This window comes from Phyllostomus discolor, chromosome 11 (genome assembly GCF_004126475.2).
Source record: "Phyllostomus discolor isolate MPI-MPIP mPhyDis1 chromosome 11, mPhyDis1.pri.v3, whole genome shotgun sequence".
NCBI classification, from domain to species: Eukaryota; Metazoa; Chordata; class Mammalia; order Chiroptera; family Phyllostomidae; genus Phyllostomus; species Phyllostomus discolor.
The window spans coordinates 47363424-47369875 of NC_040913.2; the positions used below are offsets into that span (position 1 = coordinate 47363424).

General features: G+C 34.9%; 1 pseudogene; it reads right to left on the reverse strand.

Moving 5' to 3' along the window:
• Positions 1-3194: 3194 nt before the first annotated feature.
• On the reverse strand, positions 3195-3669 carry LOC114508839 (annotated as a pseudogene).
• Between the last annotated feature and the right edge of the window lie 2783 nt (positions 3670-6452).

Consider the following 6452-nt stretch of genomic DNA (forward strand, 5'->3'; position numbering starts at 1 on the left):
AAATCTAAGACTGTTCTAAAATATAAAGTCTTTATTTATTTAAAGTATTTATTTAAACTGCAATTTCCAATCTGGTAGTCATTAGCTATGTGCCACTATTGAGCACTTAATATTCAGTCCATCCAAATTGACATGTACTGTAAGTATAAATACACCAGTGTCAAGATTTTGTATAAAAAATGAGTGTCTAACACCTTAATAATAATTTTTCTATTGAGTACATGCTGAGGTGATCCTTTGCACATATCAGGTTGAATAAAATATAGTACTAAGATAAAAATAAAGGGCTTACATGGCTATTGACTTGGGATTTACAAGATGCTCCTGCTGTATACACACAAGTGAAATGATAGCTGTGGCAGGTGGTTCTATGTTCTGCAACTTCCACATAATCTTATAGCCCCTCACACTCAAACTCACCTCTTCTGACTTGGAGCAAGGCCATTGTTATGGGTTGAATTGTGTCCCCCCAAAAGATTGTTGAAGTTACAACTTGTGATATTTGTAAATGTGTAGCCTTAGAAACATGGACTTTGAAGATGTAATCAAGTTCGGTCATCAGGGTGAACTCTCATCCAATATGACTAGTGTCCTTATGAGAATGCAAAAACATATGACAACACAGGCAGAAATTGGAGTGACTCAACTCTAAGCCAAGAAACAGCAAGGATTGACTGTGACCACCAGAAACTGGACAAGTTAGAAACTGCTGAAACTTTGATATCAGATTTCTAGGCTTCAGAACTTCCAGAGAGTAAATTTTTTTTCATTTAAGTATCAAGTTTATGGTATTTTGTTTCAGCTACCTTAGGAAATTAATACAAGTACAAACAGCAGAGCTCATGTACCACAGGAAACAAACAGAAAACAGAGGCACAACAGGGACTTCGTTCTCTTTTCTCCTGAAAAGAAAATAGCTGCTGAATTTTAGATAATTTTATGCTAATAGAAGAGGATGTGGAATGAAAGGTCAGGACTCCATACATTAATATGAGACTGTGGAGAAAGTTGTACAAATGTAGACTAATGCATTTAGTTTGAGAGTTGATAAGTTTCCGAATTTGAGAAGAGGGATTTAGGTCATTAGTTATTCTGGATCTTGTGTAAGTTCAGATTTTTAAAAACTCCTCTGAGCATTCATCTAGGTCCTAGTTATTAGAATGCAGTTTTCTGGAGGCTGGTTTAGATACAGACACAAACTGCCTGACCAGAGACCTAGGTCCTGGAAGGAGGAAAAAAATTCTTCAACTTAAAGAGCTAAATTCCAATGCAAATGAAGAAAATTAATAATGATAAAGAAAGCCCAAACATCAACAGTTGGGGATGAAATTACTAAGGAAGAAAGAGAGAACTAGGACCACCTCAAAATAAATTTACACTAAGTATAATTAAGCTCTTTGAAAAAGTAAAGGAAAGAATAGTGTAGGTAAAAAGAACACACAATTATGGAAGAAGAATGGTATATGCAAATGAAGAGATAGATAATAAAATTAGAATTGAAATAAATTATATAAATGAAATACAGAATCAAAAGGACCCAGACTTGACATAGTTATTAGAGACTTACCAAACTGAGATATAGTAAGAAGTGTACTACAAACACAGAAGAGAGTGAGAAAGAACAAAATTTAAAAAAAAAAGGGGTATCTTGAGTGGTCCAACTTTCAACTAAGGGAGTTCCAGAAGAAAAAAATAGACTGCATGAAAAATAACCAAAATCAAAAGAAATAATAGCAATGAAATTCCCAAAATTGGAGTTCTCTTTTTCTGTTTTAAAATTGCTTTTTAAAAAAATTTTCTGATTTATTGTTGTTCAAGTACAGTTGTCTGCCTTTTCCCTCCACCACTCCCTTGCTCTCTCTCAGGTCCTCGGGACCTTACCATCTCAAGGCAATCTCCTTACTGCCTGCTTTTCAATATCCTCTACAATTTTGGCTTCCAAACTTCATATAAGCTGGGATTCCATTGATCGTTTACTCTGTTCTTCAGGAAGATTGGCTAGGGATCCCAGTTCAGTGTAGGAGCAAGTGGGTTCAGCTCCCACCTACTTTGCTGCCATCTTCAGTCCTCATTCTTAATATCATGCCCCAATAAATGCAATAAAAGTTTTTTAATTAGCACAAAAAAGAAAGATTATAGACATTTAATAAAATGCCCAGTCAATAAATTGAAGTTTTCAGCCCTGAAACAAGGTGAATCAAAAATAAAAATAAAAAAATCCAATAGTGTATTAATTTTTCTACTCATTTACCATATTGAGAATGTAAATATAAATTTGATCTAAATTTACACACTCTCAAGCAACAATGTACAGCCTTTCTTCATTTTCCATGCTGAGAGATATATATGTTTAAGGATCAAAACAGTCCAAATATACAGGCTTTAAAAACCACCTTAGGGCATTCACTAAGTTTTAGCTAAGGTACATCTGGAACACTAAGAAGTTATGTACAATTACATGAGGTAAATTTTTGAAAAATAATACTTTAGTGGAACAAAATATACCAGAGGAACTGCAGTTTACTATTTTAAGGTATGAACCAATTTGTTTTCAGTCAGTTTGAGTTCATATTCTAAGATCTAAAACTTAGTTATGTTTTTGTAAACCAAGAGCTTTCTGTCATGTCCATATCTATGTTATGAAGTAACAGTGACTCAGGTGAAATGTTTTTATCACAACTGCTCTATCAATTGCCTAGAACCTTAACAGCATCATGGAAGTTTGGGAAATGTTTGTGTATAATGTCATTACCTTCAATGACTTAAAATTGCTCCATACAATGGTATATGTGAACTCTTAAAGTCTTACCTTTAAGAAAACAAACAAGTTGAAAAAATGGATTAAAGGAAGTAAGTGCAGCATCCTCCTTTAGAGCTATCAACACAGGAATTCTCTCAATTAAATCTTGCAGAGAAATTGTTTTTCTTTCTTAAAATATGATGATGACCCCCCTGGCTGGTGTAGCTCAGTGGATTGAGTGTGGGCTGTGAATCAAAGCATCGCAGGTTTGATTCACAGTCAGGGCACATGCCTGGGTTGCGGGCCAGGTCCCCAGTGTGGGGCCACATGACAGGCAACCACACATTGATGTTTCTCTCTCTCTCTTTCTCCCTCTCTTCCCCTCTCTATAAATAAATAAATAAATAAATAAATAAATAAATAAATAAAATCTTTAAAAAGAGTCTTTAAAAAATATGATGAGGACAACATTCCTTAGTACAGATCTGGAATTTTTTTCATCATCACTATCTTGTGAATCATTATCTCCTCCATCTACCTCTGGTGAATCTACATCCTCATCACCATCCATCTCAGAGAAATAATAAACATTAGACATGTCTTCATCTGAATTATCTTCATAGTCCTTCCAATTAAAGTCCATACTAAGCCAATTAAGCTTTGCCCTTTCTTTTTATTACCTTGGCCATGACTGACCAGATTCTCCTTTTTGTAAACAACATAAAATTGATCTGTACATTTTTTTAATGCTTGAAGTCATTTGGATAAATTTCAGTTGAATGTTTAAACTTATCACTTCCTTCAAGACAACTGAATGTAAGTCTGGATTTTTCAAAATTTACATTAACATCTTTACTGTCTACAACACAAAATTCAATGAAGATATAGTCCTTTTGATTGTACCACTTTGCACAAAGGACTGTATCCATGAATGAGGCAGGGCGGTGGCGGGTGGGTGAATGGGTGGGCAGTGAATTCTTCCTTAGTGGTGGCTGACATTTTCTTCTAGTGGAACCTCTTCTCTCTTCCCTCAGGCAATGACAGCAGTGGTGGGCTGGACCTGAGTCCCCAAAATGCATCTTTCAGAGAGGTGCTCCTCTAGTTGAAGACAAGGGGAAAGTGTAGGAAAAGGTGGTGAGAAAAGAGGGTGAGGACAGAATGAAAGTGTGGGTGTGCAAATGAGTCTGGTGACAGTGTACATACACCTTTTTAAAGTGTATTCAATGCAGCATGTATGTTAAAATGAAGTTTTATTTAAGATCTTTTATACATGTCACTTGGTAGTGTATTCCATGCTCCAAAATGTGCTGACCACATTCTCTCAGTGAAGTAACACTGATATTGTTAATATATACAAATATTATCCCTAGAAACATGTTTTATGCATGTACCTTTACAAAATATTTTAAATGTAAATTCAAAATACTTTAATACAAAATATTTTAAGTGCATATCAATATGGTGAATACATCTACTTAAATAACATTGTTCTTATTGGCATATACAACTAGCATTATTAGAAACATCTGTTTTGTATATGTTGCTTTGCAGAGTGTGTTAAATGAAGCATATGTGATGAACACATTCTTTCATCAAAATAACACTACCTGGACACGAGGAAATTATATCATTCCTGGAAACATTTATTATAAATGTCACATTGCAGAGTGAAAGCCACCCACCAAATGTGGTGAATGCATTCTTTCATTAAAATAACATGGTGCTTATTCACACATACAATTAGCATTGTGAAGAGTATCTTTTTATACACCTATCTTTACAAAGTTCATATGCATATGCTGCTAAAATAATCTTCCACTGAAATAACATTATATTTGTTCATATATAAAATTTGTATCATTAGAAATATCTTCTATATGTAATCACTTACAAAGTGCATGAAGTGCAGCAGACACAGTGAACACACTGTTTAATTGAAATAATACCACCTGAATATAACAAAATTTTATCACTCTCAGAAACTTTTAAACATGTGGCTCTACATGTGTGTTAAATGCAGGATAGTGTGGTGAATGCATATTTTAATAGACATAATTTATATATACCTATACAACTAGCATTCTAATAATATTTTTCTCATAGTATTCTCATATTTAGTTGTTTGAAAATTCAACTTTATTATTTTTCTATTTTTAAAAGTATATGCTAATCATACAAATGTAAATAATATAGAATTATACAAAGAAATATACAAAATATACACAAAATATATAATAAAGAAATATACAAAGTGCAAAGCCATATTATTCTGCAATTGAATCCCTAGCAAATAATCACAGGTAACAGATTGTTTTATAACTAATTTACATATTTTTCCTATACACACATGCATAAACATTTATAAAATTTTAACATAAATGAATCATACAATTAATACTATGCTACAAACATACTTTTTAAAATATGACATATATTGCCCCCAAGAATGAATGTACCTGTTGACAAGTACTCCTGCTGGCTACCTGGGCTCAACTTTATAGACAGAGCCTAGCAGCCATTGCTAATAAATAAGGACTCTTATATAAACCATACTTCAAGAAGCCTGCAGTAAGCTGTCTGCTTGCTTTCACTGAATGGCCTGCCTGCACTGTTACTCCCAGCCAGTCCTCATAAAGGAGTTCCTAGAATCTTAGTTCAACCAATAGGACTGAGGCTTTTCTTGTCTGATCAGAGCTGTGTAACTATATCCCCACTGGCATCTTCATCCACCAATCAGAGGAGCTCCATTCCAATCAGACAGTGGGTTTTGGACCAATCAAACTGCAGGTTTTGAGTCCTCATTAAGGGAAACAGACCAATCAAGGACCAGGGGTGGGGATTTCTGCCAATATAAGTCAGCTCCTCTGTGGCTCCAGGAGTGCACTTGTCCTTTCCATGGGAGGACTGATGGCTATGTTTTCTGCAGTTGGAGCTGGACACCAAAGACATCCCACCAGACCAGAGAAAAAGCAAGACCAGAGCAGACCTGTGCCAGAAAGGGGTCTCTCTTGAGGGTCACATCACCTAAGTGCCACATACAGCATGCCTGTTCCATAGCCATGCCTATATAATAATTGAGCTGTAAATTGAGCTGTCTCACAAATGTGCTGTTCTGCAGCAGAGGTATATCACAATTGCACTGAATAAGGTTTTCCTCTTCAGTGCACCCCTAAATTAGGGATTTCTGTTGTCATTGAACTGTTGCCAAAAAAACAAATGTTAGCACATATTTTACGGTCATCTCTAATTCTTAGCCATATATTTCCATTTTTAAGGAATTGCCATAAGAGCATATACAACTAGAATGTTGAACTGGTTGAGAAAACAAAAAGGGAACATAAGTATCAATATTTCTCTTCTCTATTTTACCTTTTTCTGAGGCATGGATATGTCATATTGGCATGGAAAATTGCTTTCCAATAATTTTGCTCCTTGAGGATGACTTATGGAGCTTGGATTGTGCTGGTGCCTGTGGAAAGGGCTACTCCTCTAAGTATAGGTTTAGGAAGTGATACTGCATGCTTGCTGAATTGGGAGAGAATTATAGACAAGCTGAAAACTGTCTTTGCACAACAGATTGGGAACACTAGTTTTTATTTAGTGGTAAGCACAGACCATATTCTATAGTTTCCAAACTCATACTTATGGCAATGTCTAATAACTTTTTATAGCATGGCTTTTAAAATATTTTATTAAATGCAGTACACTTGGT